We start from the raw sequence: 6,000 nt of genomic DNA, 5'->3' as shown, positions 1-6,000 counted from the left end.
TTAGTCTAGTGGTGGAGAAAATTCACTAAAGACCATAACTAACCAAGAAAATAGGGGCATGGCCAAGCTCCAGTGGCACCCTCTTTCTTGGAACTCAGACACCAGGGGCTGGAAATCAGAAACCAGCTTCAGTCAGCCACACCCCAGACAGGGCAGGGTCACCAGGAGAACTAAGGGCTCCACAACTCGTTACATTGGTGGGGTAACTGCTGGAAGGCAAATAACACCTGCTGGACAGCATAGGAGAAACACAGACTCTAAAGGCTTCACAGGAAGGTCTCAACCTCAAGGAAAATCCATACCTTCCTCCTGAGACTGGGGCCTCTATGAACTGGGAAAACCTGACTGGAATTGACCACATCTGAGGAGACCATCACACAAGAAGGCTACATAGAGGCAGGGCAAGAAACAGAAACACAAGTGGTGAAAAATTAGGATCAATGAAACAGAATGTAAGGTAAAGGTCTATAATAGACTGAACTGAACACCAAGGGTTAGAGAACAAAGCCAACCAATAAGAAAACCCTAGGTAAAAGAGTGAAAACAAGCTCCAGAATAAACTAATCAAGAAAGTCAGATGCCTAGACAGCTTAGGATAATGAGCCATACAAGAAAACATGAAAATATGGACCAGCCAAAGGAACAAACTAATATTTCAACCAAGGCACAGGAGTTGAAGAAATTATTGCTAAATCAATTCAATGAGCTGAAGGAAGAACTAATTGGAGATGTTCAAACAAAGCTAAGTCAATTCAAAAATCAAGTCAATGAACTGAGGGAAGACATAGCAAAAGAAATGAAAGATAAAAGGAGGATACTGGATGACCATAAGGAAGAATTCATAAACTTGAAAAAGTGAATGCCAGAGCATATAGGAATGAAGGGCATAATGGAGGAGATGAAAAAGACAATGGAGGGATACAACAGTAGATTTGAACAGGCAGAAGAAAGGATCAGGGGATTGGAAGACCAGACATCTGAATTCACACACACAGAGGAACAGATGGTAAAAAGAATGGAAAAATATGAGCAGGGTCTTAGGGAGCTGAGTGACAATATGAAATGCACAAATATATATGCTATGGGTGTCCCAGAAGGAGAATAGAGGGGAAAGGGGGCAGAAAGAATAACAGAAGAAATAATCACTGAAAATTTCCCAGGTCTTATGAAAGAAAATTAGAGATTCAAGAAGTACAGCATACCCCAAACAGAACTTACCCAGTAGACCTACTCCAAGACACTTACTGATCAGATTGTCCAATGTCAAAGACAAAGAGAGAATTCTGAAAGCAGCAAGAGAAAAGCAATCAATCACATAAAAGGGAAGCTCAATAAGACTATGTACAGATTTCTCAACAGAAACCATGGAGGTGAGAAGACAGTGGTATGATATATATAAGATACTGAAAGAGAAGAACTGCCAAGCAAGAATTCTATAAATGGCAAAACTGTCCTTCAAAAATGAGGGAGAGATTGAACTATTTCCATGAAAACAGACACAGAGAGAGTCTGTTGAAAAGAGACTGGCAGAACAAGAAATACTAAAGGGAGTGCTACAGGCTGATAGGAAAAGACAGGAGAAAGAGGTTTGGAGAATGGGGTAGAAATGAAGATTATCAGGAAGGGTAAAAAGAGAGAGAGAAAGAAATAAAACATGACATATAAAATCCAAAAGACAAATGATAGAAGAAAGTACTGTTCTTACAGTAATAGCACTAAATGTTAATGCATTAAACTCCCCAAGAAAAAGACACAGACTGGCAGAATGGATTAAAAAACAGGACCCATCTATATGCTGTCTACAAGAAATTCACCTTAGACACAAGCACAAAAATAGAATGAAAGTGAAAGGTTGGAAAAAGATATTTCATGCAAACAGCAAACAGAGAAAAGCTGGAGTAGCTATATTAATATCAGACAATGTAGACCTCAAAAGTAAAACAATTAAAAGAGACAAATAAGGACACTATATATTAGTAAAAGGGTCAATTTATCAAGAAATCAAAACAATCATAAATATTTATGCACCAAGCCAGTGTGCCCCAAAATTCATGGGGCAAACACTGAGAACACTGAAAGGAGAAGTAGAAAACTCTACAATGATAGTTGGAGACTTCAATACACCACTCTCATCAATGGATAGAACATCTAGAGAGAGGATCAACATGGAAATGGAGATGTTGAATTGTATGACAAATGAACTAGACTTGACAGACATTTATAGAACACTACACCCCACAACAGCAAGATACACTTTTTTTCAAGTGCTCATGGAACATTCTCAAGGATAGACCACATGCTGAGTAACAAAGCAAATCTCAACAAATTTAAAGATATTGATATTATAAAACACACTATCTCAGATCATAATTGAATGAAATTAAAAATAAATAACAGGCAGAAGATTGTAAAATAAACAAATATATGGTGACTAAATAACACACTCTTAGAAAACCAGTGGGTAAATGAAGAAATTGCAAGAGAATTAGTAAATACCTCAAGGCAAATGTCAATGAAAACACAACATATTAAAACTGATGGGATGCAGCAAAGGTGGTGTTGAGATGGAAGTTTATTGCACTAAATGCCTATATTAAATGAGAAGAGAGAGCAAAAATTGAGGAATTAACTGTCCACCTGGAGGAACTAGAGAAAGAACAGCAAATAAACCCCAAAGCAAACAGAAGGAAAAAAAAATAACAAACATTAGAGCAGAAATAAATGAAACTGAGAACAGAAAAACAATAGAATCAACAAAACCAGAAATGGGTTATTTGAGGTAATCAACAAAAGTGACAGACCCCTACCTAAGAAAACAAAAAAAGAGAGAGAGAGAGCAGATGCAAATAAATTCAATCAGAAACAGGAAAGGAAACATAACTACTGACCCTGCAGAAGTAAAGGAGATAGTGTGAAGATACTTTGAGCAACTATATGCTAATAAACTGGACAACTAACATGAAATGGACAACTTCCTCAAAAAGAATAAGCAACCAACATTGACCCGAGAAGAAATAGATGACCTCAACAAACCAATCACAAGGAAAGAGATTTAGTCAGTCATCAAAAAGTTCCCCAAAACTAAAAACGCAGGACCAGACAGATTCACATGTGAATTCTACCAAGCATTCAAGAAAGAATTAATGCAAATCCTACTCAAAATCTTCAAAAAATTTGAAGAGGTGGGAAAGCTACCCAACTCATTCTATGAAGCCAACATACCCTAATACCAAAATCAGACAAAGATACTACAAAAAAAGAAAATTATAGACCAATGTCTTTAATGACTATAGATGCAAAAATCTTCAACAGAATACTCACAAAGAAAATCCAGCAGCATATTAAAATAATTATACACCACAACCAAGTGGGGTTTATTCCAGGTATGCAAGGATGGTTTAACACAAGAAAATCAATTAATGTAATACACCACATCAATCAATCAAAGAAAAAGAACCACATGATCATCTCGATTGATGCAGGAAAGGCATTTGACAAAATTCAACATCCTTTCTTGATGAAAAATCTTCAAATGATAGGAATAGAAAGGAATTTTCTCAATATGATAAAGGCAATATATGAAAAACCCACAGCTAACATCATACTCAATGGGGAGGGACTGAAAGCTTTCCCTCTAAGGCCAGCAACAAGACAGGGATGCCCACTGTCACCATTGTTATTCAACATTGCTGGTAGTGCTAGCTAGAGCAATTAGGCAAGACGAAGATATAAAAGGAATCCAAATTGGAGAGGAAGAAGTAAAACTTTCACTGTTTCCAGATGACATGATTCTATATGTAGAAAATCCAGAAAAATCTACAGCAAAGTTATTAGAGCTAATCAATGAATAAAGCAAAGTGACAGGCTACAAGATCAACACACAAAAATCTGTAGCATTCTTATACACAAGTAATGTGCAACAAGAGGAAGAAATAAAAAAAAATTCAATTTGCAATAGCAACCAGAAGAATCAAGTATTTAGGAATAAACTTAATGAAGGCCACAAAAGACCAATACAAAAAAACTACAAGATACTGCTAAAAGAAATTGAACATGACCTAAAAAAATGGGAGAACATGCCATGTTCATGGATTGGAAGACTAAATACAATTAAGATTTCAACTCTACCTAAACTTTTTTACCGATTCAATGGAATACCAATTAAAATTGCAACAACTTACTTTGCAGAAATAGAAAAACCAATAATCAAATTTATGTGGAAGGGTAAGGTGCCCTGTATGATCAAAAATAACTTGAGAAAGAGGAATAAAGTGGGAGGTCTCACACTACCTGACTTTGAAGCATATTACAAAGCTACAGTGCTCAAAACAGCATGATACTGGCATAAGGACAGTGGAATTGAATTGAGTGCTCAGAAATAGACTCTGGCATTTATGGTCAATTGATCTTTGACAAGGCAGTCAAGCCAAAGCAACTGGGACAGCCTTTTCAACAAATGGTGTTTGGAGAACTGGATATCCATTTCCAAAAGAATGAAAGAGGACTCTTACCTCACACCTTATACAGAAATTAACTCCAAGTGGATCAAAGACCTAAACATAAGTGCTATGACCATAAGAATCTTAGAAGAAAATATAGGGCAATATCTTAAAGATCTTGTGATAGGAGGTGATTTGCTAGACCTTACTCCCAAAGCACAGGCAACCAAAGAACAAATAGACAAACAGGATCTCCTCAAAATCAAACACTTTTGTACATCAAATGACTCTGTTAGAAAAGTATAAAGGCAGCCTACACAATGGGAGACAATATTTGGAAACCACATATCAGGTAAGGTTTTGATATCCCGAATATATAAAGTGATCCTACAACTCAACACCAGAAAGACAAACAACCCAATTGAAAAATGAGCAAAAGCCATGGACAGACACTCTTCTGAAGAGGAAATACAAATGGCCCAAAACATATGAAGAAAAGCTCAACTTCACTGGCTATTAGGGAAATGCAAACCAAACCACAATGAGATATCATCTCACACCCATCAGAATGGCCATTATCCAAAAAACAGAAAATTACAAGGGCTGGAGAGGATGTGGAGAAAGAGGCACACTTATTCATTTCTGGTGGGAATGTAGAATGGTGCAACCACTCTGGAAGACAGTATGAAGGTTCCTCTGGAAGCTAAGTATAGATCTGCCATATGACCCAGCTATTCAATTGCTAGGTATATACTCAAAGGAACTGAAAATTAAGACACAAACATTTGTAAACTGATGTTTATTGCAGCATTATTCATGATTGCTGAGAGAAGAAGCAGCCCAAATGTCCATCAATGGATGAGTGGATAAACAAACTCTATTATATACACACGATGGAATATTATGCTGCTGTAAGACAGAACAAAGACATGGAACATATAATAATGTGGATGAACCTTGAGGGCATTATGTTGAGTGAAGTTAGCCAGAAACAAATGGACAAATATTGTATGGTCTCTCTAATATGAACTAACATTAGTGAGGAAACTTTGAGAGTTAAAAACTGATAACACAGGCTGCCAGGAGATAGGAAGAGGGTAGAGATCATGCATTTGTTGCTGAAAGACTATAGCATGTTCAGCAGGATTGATTGTATAGATCCAGAATTAGATAACATAATACTTTGTGATGGTGTGATGGTGTAGCACAATATTGTAAATACACCGAACAAAGATGTCTGTGAGTAAGACTGAAAGAGGTGGGATAGGGGAATGTATGACACCAGAGGTAAAGATAGATGATGAAGACTGGGACCGTGTAACTTGGCAAAAACTGGAGTGGCCAATAACTGTTACTAAATGTAAAACTATAAAAATGTTCACACGTGTGGGAGAACAAATGAATGTCAACCACACAAAGTGTTGAAAAAGAGATGGTATTTGGGAAAAAAAACATAATCAAAGCAAACTGGAGTCTATGGTCAACAGTAACATTGAAATATGCTTCCATTAAATGTAACAAATGCAATATACCAAAGTTAAATGTGGATGAGAAGTGGATA

Source organism: Choloepus didactylus, chromosome X, assembly GCF_015220235.1.
Source record: "Choloepus didactylus isolate mChoDid1 chromosome X, mChoDid1.pri, whole genome shotgun sequence".
NCBI lineage: Eukaryota > Metazoa > Chordata > Mammalia > Pilosa > Megalonychidae > Choloepus > Choloepus didactylus.
The sequence above is the reverse complement of the archived record's forward strand: the minus strand, read 5'-3'. Positions refer to the sequence as shown.